General features: G+C 54.1%; 1 protein-coding gene across 1 annotated transcript in view; it reads left to right on the top strand.

Moving 5' to 3' along the window:
• LOC116822944 (T-cell surface glycoprotein CD3 delta chain) overlaps window positions 1-15,954 on the top strand; it is a 341,703-nt gene that overhangs the window by 109,130 nt on the left and 216,619 nt on the right. The window lies entirely within an intron of this gene.

The raw sequence follows: 15,954 nt of genomic DNA, 5'->3' as shown, positions 1-15,954 counted from the left end.
AACCCCCATATTCCAAAGAGTTTTAAGGGGCCAACTTCTGTGGTCCTGTGGCATTGCTGCTGGAGGAGAACAGTGGGATTTGATGGCAAAGAACTTTCCTAGGACTAATAAGTGACAAATCCTTGCTCTGAGCAGGAAGGGAGGCAGCAGAAGCAGAAGGACACTGCGCTGAAGGGAGGAAAGGAAAGGTTTAGAATGGGAAAAGCTGCCAAGCACTCACCGCAGTCTGCTGCATTCAGTCCTTGTTCAGGTTTCTAGGTGCTCAGTCTGTCTCTGTGTCTCTCTCACTTGGGACTGCAGGGCAAAGCATCTGATCAGAGAGTTTGTTTTCTCCCTCCCACTTCCCCCACCTCCTGCCCACTTGCTGACAGGCTTGAATTGAAAGGTCGGTTCGACAGGACCTTGCAGGAACTATATGGTGCTGATGGGAAGTTACATTTCAGCATCTCCTCTCTCCCCAGCTGGGGAGTTCTGACTTTCCCAGCTCAGGGGGAGCAGTGATGGGAAGGGGAGGAAAGCAGGGTGGTTACCTAGCTGGGAACTGGGGCTCACATCTGTCCCAGGGGCTTTATTCCCCCAACCCTTCTGGTCTGCTCCTGGCACCTGTGCTACAAAGAGTATGCGGGGAGCTGGGCACTGTCTCAGGAGGATCCACAGGGATCTGCCTGCCCTGCTTAGTGCAGACCTGCTTTATTATCCAAATGACAGTGGGACAGGAATGTGTCAGTACAGCCTGGGCTTGGGAACCCTTCTGTGCCTCAGAGACGGATGTAGCAACTCCTTTGCAGCCTCCTCACTCATGTGCCTCGTGTGGGAAAGGCGTGGCCTGGGGGTGGGGGGAATGACAAGCATGAGTAGGGGGCCAGAGAAGGTGGGGAGCAGGAGGCACAGAGGCAGAGGAGGTGGGAGGTGCAAGGGGCACAAGGGGGGGGATGGCTGGGTAGACATGGGGGCAGATTATAGTGTGTTATCTTTGCTAATAAATGACAAAGTGTATTGCCAGAAGCATGGAGAGGCCTTTGAATTTGGACACAGACTCAGGGCCTGGGCTACCACTGCCTGCACCTGTGAGCTGTGCCTGCAGCATTTTGTGTGATAATGCTACTGGGAGACTTGAAAACATCCAACATGTGTTGGAAACCACTGGGGTTTCCCTAGATCTGCATGAGCCCCTGGGAAAGGGTAGAACAGTCGAGTCTGGATCCACTGAGCCCCTCCAGAGACAAGAGGGCAAACCTCACTCACACTGACACGGGTTGACCTTGCCCCATGCTCCCAGTAGAACTGTGCCTGAGTCAGGGGAAATGCTCTGGCACTCAGCACTGCAGTACCAAGGTGAGACTCCAGACAGACCTCATTTGCACAGGGGGGCGGTGGGACACTCTCCCCAGTGACAAGGGGAAGGTGGGTGGAAGATAAGATCCCGGCACACTTAGGAGTACAGTCTGTGCGCGTTAGGTGCGGGGCTGGGGTGAGTGAAAGCCGCAGGCCAGTTCTGCTCTCACGGGCCTTTCAAAGAAGTTGAAGACCTAAGTGTGCAAGAGCATAACTTATCCCTGCTGCCAGGACCAGGAGGGGGCACAGGGATATGGGAGCAAGCCCATAATAACCATGGGGAAAACACCTGCCTGCCACCACTGGGAATTAGGGATCCTGCAAAGAATGATCCTGGAAATTGGGAAACCAGAACATGGAGGGCTTTATTGCCAAGAAACCGCGAGACATGCAGAAATTAATGGGAGAGAGGGGAAGTGGATGAGCAGGGGCTACATATCAAACACAAAGGAAGAAGAGGGGGGGCAGACGGCCAGGCCTGTTTGTGTGTCAAGGCCATGTCCATTTGGAGGCTGTTGCCTGAGTCTCCATTCTTCTCTCAGAATAACTCTAAAGCCCTTGAAATATGAGTCTCCCTCTTTCCCCTGGGCAGGTTTCCCTGTGACTAAGTGTTTGGATATCCCAGCAGGAAGGAGTCCTTGAGCTCTCTCTGCCTGCCATGCTGAGAAGGTGACACCGTCCAGTCTAGGACTGCTTGGCTTTTCCTGTAATTGGACACAACTAGACTCTGCAGAAAAGAGACCTGACTAGGCAGCAGGCGAGAGTCTTCCAGGCCTCCACACCGCTTGGGTCACTTTTGCAAAGCTGGAAGGGGACCCAGGTTATACAAATGGGACCAAAGGGGGGAGACACCTGCTGCTGTGTGGCACCTCCAATAACATGGACAAATGGGGTGTGAAGAGCTCACCCTGTTTTTGGAGAGAATAGGACAGCTCTGCATGTGCTGGGACAGTCCTTTTGGAATGCTCTCCAAACCTGGGTCAGCCGAACTGGCCACGGCCTTGTTCTGATCTGCACCTGTGCAAAGTGTGCACCAGGTGTGAGTGGGGGTGGACATCTGAACGGGTAGTGTGCTACACTCACGTGGGCAAGGTGCAGGGCAGAATGCCAGAGAACAGAGGGGTGGGAGAGACGTGGGGAGCCAGTGTCTCTGGATGATGAGGCCATTCCAGGAGGAAGAGGAGTTCTCCGAACCCATGGGGCCTGCTGCACTGGCCTGAATGTCTCTGGGGAGATTTGACTGAGTTGCCAACTGTCGTGATTGGATCAGGAGTCTTGTGACAGTTGATGTTTTACTTAAAGGTTGAATTCCTGGAGGCCTGTAATTGCAAGAGAATTTCAGCTGTCATGAAAAGGGGAATTCCCAGCTCTCCTGGCTGCAGAAAAATGCTGGGAAATGCAACCCCCACAGGCTCAGAAACAAGAGGACAAAGACCAAAGTTATTTGTGGTTAAATCTTGTGGTTTTAATGCCAGTCTCATGGGTTTTGACCACCAGGGTTAACAGTGCTGGATTCTGGCACTTCCTTTTTCCTACTGGAAGCAGGAAGCGTGCAGGCAGCGCCAGCACAAAAATAACAGAAACACAAAAGGAGATCAAACATTTCTAAATCCTAGAAAAGGTTCAATTCAGGAGTGCTGGAGGGGAAGGGTCAGGAGGGGGATCCTAGTCCACATAAACTGGTTCTGCCATGCCCAGGCCCTCACCACAGCTGCTGTCTCTTCGCACTCCACACACCGGCCTCTGGACATGTTCCTTTTCTCACTTCAGAAAGCTGCTAGATACCAAACACCCACATTCAGACCTCAGTGCAGCCCCCTCGCCCCAAGGCTGTGACACCCCCCATCCTCTTGGAGTGACATTTCTGCCTCTCTTCCCCCATCCTCCCTTGCTATGTCTTTGCTTTCCTGAACAGCTGGTCTCCTGGCACATGTTTTCAGGCTCATTCAGTTTCTATTTTAACACTCAATGATCTATCACATGTCTGCGTATAGAGGGCACCTGCGCTCGTGTCCCCTGCCTGCCACTGCACTTGGCCAGGACCATGTAGCAACCTCCGCTTCTCACCTTTTCTCTTCCTGTGCAAATCAGTTTCCAAGAATAGTTAAGTACAGCCTGCTGATGTGCAGAACCATAGTGCCTGCTCCCTGCAGAATGTCTCCCAGTATCCCCGCCCCCACACACCCGGCGCGGTGCAATTCCACTCCATGCCCCAGGTGAACAGTGCGGCCTTGGTACCAGCTGCAATGTTCTTTGTGGACCAACATGTGCCTTTTCTTGGATCGCTAATCATCCAACTTGCTGCTGCTTTGGTTTGAGGTGATCACCTAATTCTCCTTCCCACCCAATGGTGCATATTTCTAAAAGCCTCCTGCTTAAATCTTCAGTTATTCTTTCCTCACTGCTCAGCCATAGCAGCCTGAGGTTCAACCAGGATGAATTCCTATTGCTAGCTCCCTGAACTTTTTCTCAAACATTTCCCACCTTCCCGCAGCTCCAATCAGGAGCCATTCAGGCTTTGCAAGCTGCCTCAAAAACTTTGGTGTTACAGAGGCCTGGTCTACCTTACGTGTTTAAATCGATTTTTAGCAGCGTTAAATCGATTTAACGCTGCACCCATCCACACAACAAGGCCCTTTATATCGATATAAAGGGCTCTTTAAACCAGTTTCTGTACTCCTCCCCGACGAGAGGAGTAGCGCTGAAATCGGTATTACCATATCGGATTAGGGTTAGTGTGGCCGCAAATCGACAGTATTGGCTTCCGGGCAGTATCCCACAGTGCACCATTGTGACTGCTCTGGACAGCAATCCGAACTTGGATGCACTGGCCAGGTAAACAGGAAAAGCCCTGCGAACTTTTGAATTTCATTTCCTGTTTGCCCAGGTGTGGAGCTCTGATCGCGATGGCTTGGACGATGCAGTCCCAAATCCAAAAGGAGCTCCAGCATGGATTCGTATGGGATATATTGAATCTGATTTCGCTGTATGGGAGAAAATCTGTTCTATAGAGCTCCATTACAGAAAGATGATGAGAAAGCACTTTGAAAAACCAATCTCCAGCTATGACAGACCAGAGTCAACAGCACAGTACTGCGTGAACAAAGCGTAACGGAAAACTAAAGGACGCTCATGGAGGGGGAGGGGTATTGAGGACTCCAGCTATCCCACAGTCCCCGCAGTCTCCGAAAAGCATTTGCATTCTTGGCTGAGCTCCCAATGCCTGTAGGGTCAAACACATTGTGCGGGGTGTTTCAGATATATATGTCGTCAATTTACCCCCCTCCCCCCGTGAAAGAAAAAGGGAAAAAAATCGTTTCTTGACTTTTTTTATATGTCACCCTATGTCTACTGCATGCTGCTGATAGACGCGGTGCTGCGGCAATGAATAGCAGCATCCTCTCCCCTCCCCTCCCGGTGGCAGACGGTACAGTACAATATGACTGCTAGTCCATCATCGTGATCATCAGCCGTGAGTGCTCCTGGCTGGCCTCAGGTGAGGTCGGCCAGGGGCGCCTGGGTAAAAATAGGAAATAATTGGTCATTCCGGTAGATGGTACAGAACAGCTGGTAACCGTCCGGCCTTGCGTTCTCCAGCCCCACTTTTCATGTCTAAAGAAAAGGATTTACGCTGCTGCCTGACTATCTATCATAGCAGCTGGGATGCTGGGCTCCTTCTCCACCACCGTTTAATGTCATGCCTGGACTATACAGCAGCTGGAGGCCTGCCTCCCCCTCATTTTATCTCACTAAAAGTCATGTTTCATTATCCTGCATTCTTATTACTCATCACACCAAACTGGGGCCCTGCCCCGGTAGACCCAGAAAAGGTGGGGCAGCAGAAGGGAAGCAATGGATTGGGTGGGTTGTTGCATGGGCACCCCCCTGTAATGGCATGCAGTCTCATCATTTCGCGGGATGGATCTGACGTGGAGCGGCTGTGCTCTCTGGTTCTCTGACACAGTGGTTCTCTTAGTACACTTGCCCATATTCTAGGCAGGACTGAACTCTATTTTTTAGATAAACCATAAAGGAGGATTGACTCGGGGAGTTCCACTCCCATTTTGTTCGTTGCGCCCCCGGCCAACCTTCAGCTAAAGGCCAGCCAGGAGCCACCCATGAATGCAGCAGATGGTGTACAGAATGACTTGATAACGTTTCATTCCATCACAATTTACAATGGACACAGCATAACGATTGTCAGGAATACTGGTAGACTACCTCTGCTAACTCCTTGCAAAGGCAAATGAATGCTGCTGTGTAGCCACTGCAGTACTGCCTCTGATCACGCCTCCAGTACCACGTACAGTGACTAGTGAACAAAGGCAAACTGACCATCATGGTTTGCCATGCTATTGAGCAGTCTCACCGCGGCAATCCGGGAAAGGGGGCGACATTGATATCTTGTCCGTTGCTTCACGCGAGGAAGGTAATGTTGACCCTTTTACAAGAATCACCCGCGACACTGTTTTTGCACATCAGCATTGGGATCACAGCTCAGAATTCCAATGGCGAGGGAGACTGCGGAGCTATGGATAGTACGGGATTAGCTACCCAGAGTGCTAACGCCTCAGAAATCGACGCTAGCCCGGAAGGACAGGCCGGCACACTTTGCCGAATTATTGCGCTTTAGTCTGCTGCCTGTACACTTGCCTTTATACAATCTGTTTAAAACGTTTATATTTAAAATGGGAATATCCCGTCAGTGTGACGTACCCTGAGTGTTTAACCACATTAGCATTGTTGAATTCTGAAATCCTGCCTTCACTTGGGCCTGTCTGGAGTCACAGGGCATGCTCTGGAACTGCTCCCCACCAAAGCTCAAGTCCGGCTTTGGAGCCTCCTCTCCCTTTGCAGCAGCTTGTTTAGGGCAGAAGCTCACCGGCTTCACCTCCTGTGGTCTACTCTTGGAGCATTCAGCATCTTTGTCCCCTCGGTGCACTTCCCACAGCGGTCCGCCCAGCGGCGTCCTCGGGGATACCACAGGGGCCTTGCACCCACTTCGAGTCAGACGTGACTCTTAGTTCAGCCAATAACATTAAGAGGTTTTATTCGTCGGACTAGGCAGGTCTAAACAGAGGTGTACTAGGCAGCGAAACCGACCCCTCGGCCAGGCTTCGTCCCATTACTGAGGGGGCAGTGAGCCGACCCCCAGGTCTTGCACTTCAACTCCTCGTTCCCAGGCCGCTCGCAGGTACTAACAACCCCTCAGCCCCTCCTCTCTGCTCAGCCCCTTTCCCGGGCCAGGAGGTCACCTGCTCCTTTGTTTCCACACCTTCAGTTGGCACTTGCAGGAGGAGGGGCAGGCCATCAGTTGGCTAGTGACAGGAGAGTGCCCGGATTTAGGTGGCACTTGGCCCCCTTCCTCTGTAGCAATCACCTCCCCCCTTATCCCACCACCTAGATACTTAAGAACTGCACAGGGGACACTGAGGCACCAACACAGTATTCAGAGCAAACATTAAGAACAGTCCCAGTTCGTCACAGGCCCCAAGAATCAGTCTTATTTATCGCTCCTGCTCTGTTCTCTGAGATGAGACCCAGCAGAGCCGCTGACTGTGTTCGCTGTTCAACAAACTGCATCAAACAGCAATTGTGCTATTGCAAGTCTCTTCCCTCCCTCTGTTTGTGCAGAGCTGTGACGTAGAATTTTCTGAGATCCTAATTAATGCATCTCTGGCTGGTACACAGCTCCTCCTTACTTCACAAACCATTCCCTGATGCATGTTCTTTGCCTGTCCTTGAGGTTTTAGAGGAGCATCCATGACTCACCTCACCTAATACGTTCACTGTCCTCAGCTTCCATCCAAACTGCCTTCTGCTGCATCAGCAGAACAAACCGCAGATTCTGAACACATGAATGGTAGCTCTTCCCCAGCCTACAGGGATGGGTCAGCCCCTCAAATCTTCCAGGCTGGGGGCCCGGTCCAGCAGCTGAATCACCCACACCTGAGTCCTCCCAGTGAAGGGACAATTCACACGACTACGGGGTCAGCCTGGTGTTCTATATTCAGTGAGCTACTCATGAGCTATGGTCTTTCCAAGCTCCCCAGTGAATTTGGGTTAGATCCTGAGCCTGTAGCTTAGGAACCTCTCCATCCTGTATCCCATCCATTTCAGGAATAATCATTGTTCTGTTATTGCACCTCTCATGGCCCTGGTATTTACAAAAATCTCCTCTCCCTTCCCACCAAGGCTTTCTTCAGAGCTTGGCTACCCTGGCACTTTACAGCGCTGCAACTTTCGCGCTCAGGGGTGTGAAAAAACACCCCCCTGAGCGCTGCAAGGTGCAGCGCTGTAAAGTGTCAGTGTAATCAGGGCGGCTCCCAGTGCTGCACGCTACACCCATAAGGGATGTGGTTTACAAGCAGCGCTGGGAGAGCTCTCTCCCAGCGCTGCGGCTCTGACTACACTCACACTTCAAAGCGGTGCCGCGGCAGCGCTCCCGCAGCGCTGCCGGGGCAGCGCTTTGAAATTTCTAATGTAGCCATAGAGACTGGAAAGAAATAGTTGCTGTCTGGAGCACTGGATGGATGCCTCCCAGTCATACACCAGAGGGATTTGCTTTGTTTATCCTGTCAATGTGGATTCAGGCATAGAGAGATCTGGGATTGCCATAGCCTGGGGTCATGGTCATCTGCAGTGACACGGGGGATACCTAGGCTCTGTGGCCGGCTTGCTTCCAATGCGCTCAGGCCTACAGGGCTCTGCTGATAACTAATTAGGAGCTTAAATTCTGGGCTGGATTTTACCCCATGGTTGTCTTCTAGCTGCATGAGAGAAACATTTGCATGGCTGTTCCCATTTGCCAGGTCCCTGTTCCCTACAGGGTCTCATCCTGCGAGGTGCTGAGGGAGGACACCGGTGCATCATAGGAGGTGCTCAGCACCTTGCAGGGTCAGGCATTCTGTTACTGGATGCCACAGGGACATGCTAGAAAGAGCTGGTTGAGCTAGACTGAAGCCTTCCCTACCCAGAGGTTTTAATTCCATGAACCAGTTGTTCCTTTATTAGCCTTCATGCCCCTTCATCGCTAGTTTTACCTCCAGCAGGGTGTCTCAGCTCCTCCAGTATGACCCGTAAACGCCAGGCTATCGCATGTCATCCAGGGACCAGGGCGTGCCCTTAGAGCTTCTGCTTGACTAAAGCATCTTTGCCAGAAAGGCAGCACTCTCCATTTGAGGACAGCAGAAGCCTGAGAAGCCACCACTTCCCCAGCTAGTCTGTTCCAATAGTTATGTTCTTCAAGAGGGTGATTGGGGCCAGTTAAAATCAGTGGATGCCTTTTACCTCTCAGAATGAGAACCGAGGTGTCAGGCCGGGCCCTCCACAAAGGAGACACCCCAAACCAGTAGCCACCGTTGCACATTTTGGCTTCAGTGCATATAGAGGCAGGTGCCATTCTTAGTTCCAGATGTGGATTTTCTACTCAAATTAACAGCACTTCGCTCCTGCTGAATGATAACTTTCCTTGCAATCACACAACCCCTATACATCTCTCTTGCACAGGATCTCTGTGCAAACTATGCACAGAGATCCTGTCACCCACCAAGGCATGTGTAAGCAAAACATAAACTCATTGAGAATGCACAGTGGATTAGAAAAGGTTCTAGGCAATTGCAATTTCAGGCTATTTGATGATGCCTTGTGACTGGAGGAAACCCAAGAATCTCTTTCGTGGCAGTCACAACGTTGCCACTACAATTATGTCACTATTCCTTAACCCCCTCCCCCACAACTATGTGTGTTTAATTAACTTGACCGAGAAACAAAGCCCCCTATGAGTGAAGGGGAATCTGATGAAACCAGAGGAGAAGTAAAAGTATACACAATAATACGTGAGAAGGCACCCAAGGCTCCTCACCAAAAGCCTAGCAGGGTAGTGTTGTCTAGTGGTTACAGCAGGGGTTCTTTACGCAGCGGCACACCCGTCTATCTGGCTCCCACCAGTGGTGCGAGAATGACCGGGTGTTAACTGCAAGATGCTCTAGAAACACATTATTTCATTGCTGAGGAAAAGGAGCAGTGAATTTCCCAGGGAGCAGCTACCCAGAGTAACCGTGTAATACAGGGTCCAGTGCTTGTGTGGCTCTGCTGTTGGGTGGATTCAGCACGGCTCGTCTGTGTGTCATAGACTCTGTGCTGCTGGTAGCTAGGGGAGAGTCTACTTGGACTGAAGGGGCAGACCCTGGGATTTTGAAGCCAGGGGCGATACGGCGGCAGCACTCCAGGAGGAATAATCCAGGAGCAGGGGGCCAGGTGGGGCCCGCTAGGCTGAGCCCGGCCCTGCGGCGGGGCCGCCCTGCCTGCAGTCGGGGAGCCACGTGTCCCTGGCACAGCGCGCACCGCAGAACTGCAGCGCCGCAAACCCAGCCCCGCCCAGCCGCAGCCGGGCCGCTTCGACGCCCGCCCCGCCCGGTGCTGCGAGATGCCCGGCAGGCGCCTCCCCGGCTGCAGCTTCTCCGCAGCATCCTCAGCCGGCCCGTGGCAGCGCGCCCGCCTCGCCCCCGCCTGCGGACGCCGCGTCCCTCCGACTTGGCTGCGCGGAGCCCCGGCCGGATGCTGCAGCTGCTGCGGGGACCAGCCGGACTTTGGCTCGAGCCTCGTCCCCCTGCCCCTTGCGCCAGGACCGGGCGCGCCGGCGGCCGCTTGCCCCGAGCTGCCCGGCACAGAGGATGGCACAAGCGGACGGGAGCGGCGCCCGGCTCGGCCGGAGCTGGCCGGCGGCGGCTCTGCTGGGTAAGGGGAGCCAGGGGACCGGGGCAGGGGCTGGGAGCGTAGCCCAGGCCCCGGGGTCAGCGAGACACCTCGGGCCGGAGGGCTCCGCTTTTCGGGGCTCCCCACCCCCGGGGCACAGAGCGACCCGCTTGGCGCCCCAGGCTCCGGCTTGAGGCTGCGGCTCCGGGAGGCCCCCGTCTGGGTGACAAGGCTGCTCTGCCCTATTGCGGAGCAGAAACCGCTGCTGCAGTGCACGGGGGCGAGCTCCTGGGGCCTCTCCTAACCCGTAACGACGTTTATTGCCGGTAAGGAAGTGCCAGCCACGTCCTGCCGCTAATCGCCCGAGTTTCTGCCTTGCTGGAGCCTCAGACAGCACAAGGCCAAATCCGGGCTCAGGGCGGGGGCAAGTGAGGCAATTTGTCCCATGCCCCAGAGGGGCCCCCACAAGAATATAGTATTCTATAGTTTGGCAACTTTTTGTGTGGAAGGGGCCCCTGAATCCTCTGGGCAGCCATGGGCCAAATTCTGCTCTCCTGGCCAAAGGAGACTGCCAGAGTCCAGTGATGGCAGTGGGCAGGGCCGGCTCCAGGCCACAGCACGCCAAGCGGGTGCTTGGGGCGGCACACCACGAGGGGTGCCCTGCCGATGGCTGGGAGGACGGCAGGCGGCTCTGGTGGAGCTGCCGCAGGCGTGGGTGCGGACGGTCTGCTGGTCCCGCGGCTCTGATGGACCTCCCATAGACACGTCTGCGGCAGCTCCACCAGAGCCACGGGACCATTGGACCCTCTGCAGAAACGCCTGTGGCAGATCAACCAGAGCCGCGGGACCAGCGGACCATCCGCAGAAACGCCTGCGGGAGGTCCACCAGAGCCACGGGACGGGCGAGCGGCAGAGCGCCCCCCGCGGCGTGCCGCTGTGCTTCGGGTGGCAAAATTGCTAGAGCCGGCCCTGACAGTGGGGTGACTCCAGGCTTGCACCCTGTCAGTGAGGGTGCCCTGTGTTGAGGGGTGAGGCAGGAACTTGCTGTTGGTAACTAGTCCAAGGGAGTTGTGTCTGGGGGCTGGAGCGCATGGTTGTCAGGGCTTGGAGACAGGCACCGGTTTGGAGCAATGGTGCCAAGGGCTCACAAATCAGGAGTCGAGCCCCCCAAATCAGGAGACTTTTACAAAATACTAAATGTTGGGCTCTTTCCCGATGGCTGGTTTCTCAGCCTTTAGGGAGCTCTCAGGCCATGTGTTCAGGCTTTTTTCTGCAGTCTGGAGGGCTGGAACTTACTTTTGTTCTAAAGGAAACTTGAGAGTCTCATGTAATCACAGGACTCCAGGAGCTGGTGCTTTAGGAAGAACATCAAATGTAACAAGGCTCCCAAATAAATAGAGTCAATTAATTCTGGACAGTTTGCACCATCCCAGCCACTGTTGCAATGATATGGTCCTGTATGACAGTGTGCATCTTTCTACACACTAGACCTCTCTGAGCCTCTGTTCCTATGTTACTGTCATTTAGTAGCTTTAACCATTTCTGTAAGTCCCATAAACACTAAAGTTATTGTTTCTTCCTCCTCAAAAAATATTTACATTTTAAAAGTCAACTCTGTTTCCACGAGGAAAGATCAACCCACAGCAAATAGCTTGCTTTGATTTCCGCTGCTCTGCAGCGAGTCGTAGGTACTCGGCATTGCACTTTCATCCATAATCTCCCAGTGCTTCACTCAGGACTGGGGCGGATGACCTCCATTTTGCAGATGTGCAATCTGAGGCACTGAGGATAAGTGACTTGCCAAGGTCGCTCCAGGAACAGAACCCTGGCTCCCAGGCCTTTGCCTTACCTGCGTCAAATACTAATATATACGCAGTGGTGTCTCCTTCGGTGTTTTCTCTCATAGGCGCCATCATTCTTGCTCTGCTGATCTGCTAGCAGGGGGTACAGCCAGCTAACTGCTAAAATTAAATGGGGAAAATATGTGTCAGGGACCAGAGGAAACAATTGTGAGTGTTTAATGCAGCAGAGAATATTAATAGTTATGGATTTAAAAATATTTGTCATACCTTCCTTCCCAGCAGAGGAAAGAAATGCATATCTAGGGCCCTGCTTGGAGCATAACACCCAAATTTGAGCTTGGGGGAGGTTCCGTAAAGTGCCCTGGCTACATCCAGGGGCTAGGAGCCAGGACACGCTGTGGCAGCTTTTTCTGGTGCTGTTTTCTCCGTCCCAGCAGGCCCCACATATGGCTGGTTCAGTGTCCTGTACCTGCCGAGGGTGTCGTTATCTGCTAGGCATTGTCCTAGTCTGTGTAGGGGGTTGTTCTTTGAACCAGAGCCGGCTCTAGCTTTTTTGTTGCCCCAAGCAAAGAAAATTTTGTTTCCCCCTACCTCAGGCCTGGGCTCCTCCATCGCCCCCCTGCCGCCCCAGCCCTGGGCTTCCCCCCTCGCCTCCAGCCAGTCCGGCGCTGGCAGGGTCGGGATAAGCAGTGAGGCTCCCGGGCCACGCATCAGCCCAGGGTCCCTCCAGCCAGGGCTCCCGCCTCCAGGACCGGCCAAGACCTGGGACGGCAGAGCCGGGGTACCGTCTGGCAGAGGGCTGAGGAGCCAGGGCAGGGGAGCCCCAAAGGAGCGGAGCCTTGGAGAGTGGGACGCGGGCCCCGCACGGCAGCGCCAGGGGCACCGGTCCCCATTGTGGCCCAGCTGCTGCTCCTGGCTGCCCTGCTGCAGTCCCTGGGTGGCTCGGGCCGCTTAGCCCAGCCCCGGCTGCGGTGCTGGGGGCGGCTGCCCTGTGGCACCTGCAGGCGGCTCTGTGCGCCCAATGGTGCAGCCCCTAGCCCGAGTATCCTGCGCTCAGAGCCTGCCCAGCCATAAAGTGCGGACGCTGCTCCCCGACGCGAACCGCAGCAGCCCCAGGGCACCCCCCTGTGCAGGATGCACTGCTGTTGCCAGGGCCGGCTCCAGCTTTTGCCACCACAAGTGCAAAAAAAAAAAAAAAAAAAAAGGCTGTCTGTGGAATGCCACACCTAAAAATGTGCTTCCCCAAGCACCTGCTTGGTTTGCTGGTGCCTGGAGCTGGCCCTGCTTTGAACAGAGAATCTGAAAACAAGAATTTAATTGAATTTTCAGCACCTAAAACCCACTGCCTGTTGGAAAACTCCAGTGAGGGGCTTCTGGTAGGGCAAGGAGCTGTTGGTTCTCAAGATAATTTTAAATGAGTTGGAGAAATTAGAGAGAGAGGGACTGGGATTTCAAAGGAGCTTGGAGTCCAGTGATATTTAGGTGCCTAATTCCCTTAGGTGTCTTTGAAAATCCCAATCCAGATAACCCAAGGGCAGCCTCATTTTAAGAAGGAAAAACTGGCCATGCGTTGTCATAGTTAGAACAGAGGCTCAGATGTTTTAAGCTGGAGTCATCTTGAGTTCTGAGACCAGGTGCTGGTTCTTCTGATCTCAGGAAAGAAATCAGACCCCTTTGTACCTCAGGCAACTCAGCCAGGCTTAAACACAAAAGGCGGGGGTGGGGTAGGGGGGAAGGAATCTCAGTGCAAATTGTCTGCAGCTGAGTAATTTAATTCTGCTTTTCAGTGGCTGCGGCCGTGAGGCTCATTGCATGGTCAGGTCTGGTTAGCCAGAGCCACCCCCAAGCAGGACTCTGGGCAGAGAGGGAGTGGTACCTCGATATTACCACAGAGGAAGTGCTAACAGCTCTGCTCTCCTTCAGGGACCCTCACAGACTGTCCAACTCCTGTACCTCAAAGGGGTGGTTGTAGCCATGCCAGCACGCCGAGGTACCTAGGAAAAGGGCTGAAGTGTAAAGGTTCTTGTCCGATGGCAAAGCTGGATTCTGCTCCAAGCGGATTGTGAGCTCTTCCCTCCTTGGTGCTGTGTGGCAGGGGGTGGGGAGGAGGAGGCTGGGGAAGGGGGTCTGTCCCCAGTGAGCCGTCTGTGGGATGGGGCCAGGTTGATTGTTGTTAGTGATAGAAGTGCTCTTCTGCAGCCCTTTTGTAAAACAACAGAGGCCTCCAGTGGCCATTTAGGTGAATCCCAGCCGTCCATTGCACTAGGCCCTCCGGGTCATGTTTCTGCCTCACAGTGGGACGCTGGCTGCTCCAGTCGATTTCAGGTGCTGTCCTGACCTGTCCCATGGCTGGTTAGGTTGTTTCAGGTGCAGTCTGCTCGGGCAAGCCCAGTGCAATGCGGACGGGGTTATGTGAGGGTTGTTTTCAGTGATTAGAGCAGGCCAGGTAATGAGGAGTTAGAGCTCCTGCCTGGGTTCCAGTCCCAGTTCTGCCACTGACTGTGGGACCCCCTGGGAATTCAGCCAAGCTGCAGGGTGCTGGGAGGTTTAATGTTAGCAAAGAGCTTTGAGAGTTTTGGTTGACGGTGCTGCAGCTGGGCACTGTTAGTGCATGGGAAGGTGCCAGCTCTTTCCTCCCCAGGCCAGTCCAGTGGGTGTTCCCTGTGGAGAAGAAATGGGACAATGCTGCAAAAACCTCGCTGCTCCTGGCTTCGTGTTTCCTGCTGCCCTGCTCGGGGGTGTGTGTGTCTCATGCCCGGGTGGGCAGAGGATTTAAAATGCCGCCAGTGGCTAGAGCGAGCGAAGAATTCAGCTTCGTTAATGTTTTAAGCCCGCTCTGCGGTGATGAGAATAAGCGCTGTCCCCCAGTGCAGAGCAGTGGGGACTGGGCCCTGCTGCATGTTTGAACAGCCCTTCTGATGTCTCAAGCAACCACCCTTGATCTTGGCAACACGGGGCAACTCAAATTTCTTGATCTGAGAGCAGCAAAGAGAAGTCTTCTAAAGCTGCCGCATTAACAATGGAGGCAGGGGCAGAAAGGACACACGTCTACACAGGCCTCCTCTGTTTTGGTGCCTTTGATTGGTTGCTGCCACGGGACTTGTGCTGAGCTACACCACCCTGCTCTTTGCCATGTCACAATGTAGGAATTTTTTACCTTGATTTTAAAATGTGTTTTGTGATTGCTCCAGTTTGCTTTGCTCGAAGGGCTTGGGCTCAAGGACATTTTTGGAAGAAGCCAGTGACAGCTATAGCAAACATTCACTAATTTATGTAGCTCACTTGCGCCTGTCTGGACAGAGTTCTTAAAGACCCTGCGAAGCAGCCTTGCCCTGCCCTTTCCCCCAGGAAGGGGAGGCCCAGCTGCACTGAGTGAGGATGTGGGGCTGAGGGAGGTGGCTCCTCTGGAGGGAGCATCTCTGCTCAGGCACCCCACCCCACCTCCCTGCCTCCTTGGGGGACGCAGGCAGCACTGGACAATACTGCGCTGAGGGTGAGGAGTTGACTGATGACCCCAGGGGAGCCTGTCCCTCCTGGAGCCTGATGGGCCAGCAATCCTGCTCCCCAGCAGCGATGGGTGGCTGGGGGGTTGGTGAGAAGGGGCAGATCTAACCAGACAGACCCTCTCTCCTCTAGGACGGTCACAGGGAAATCCTGCCCTGGAAAGTCGAACTTCTCGTAAACACTCTCTGGCACTGCCACTCTCCTTTGGCTCCTCTGGGCCTGGCTGGCTCTGACCCCTCCAGGGAGCACCTAACCCCTGTGCTGCTCTCCAGCGTTAAACATGAGAACAGGTTCACCCCGGTGTCATTTATCAAAGGTCTCATAATCCCTCTGGCTCGAGGGTGGGGTTGGGCCTCATGACTAATGTCTCCTTTCTCACCCTCCAGAACAGCTCCCCCTTGCGGCCTTGCCCTGCCCTGCCCTGGGCCATGGCCCAGATGCCAGGACCCATCCAGCCTGGATTGTGGGGGTGGTGCTTGGCTTGTAGACACCTGAGCAGGACTGAGAGCTCCAGAGTGTGGACTCCAGGGGCCTGGGAGTGAAAGGCCAGAGCTGGGAAATGCTCCCTTCCCTGCTGAATGGTGACGCTGCTGCTCTCCATTGCCTTTTCCCAGGG

This window comes from Chelonoidis abingdonii, chromosome 18, assembly GCF_003597395.2.
Source record: "Chelonoidis abingdonii isolate Lonesome George chromosome 18, CheloAbing_2.0, whole genome shotgun sequence".
NCBI classification, from domain to species: domain Eukaryota; kingdom Metazoa; phylum Chordata; order Testudines; family Testudinidae; genus Chelonoidis; species Chelonoidis abingdonii.
Note: the sequence above shows the minus strand (reverse complement) of the source record. Positions and strands in the feature narration are given on the sequence as shown.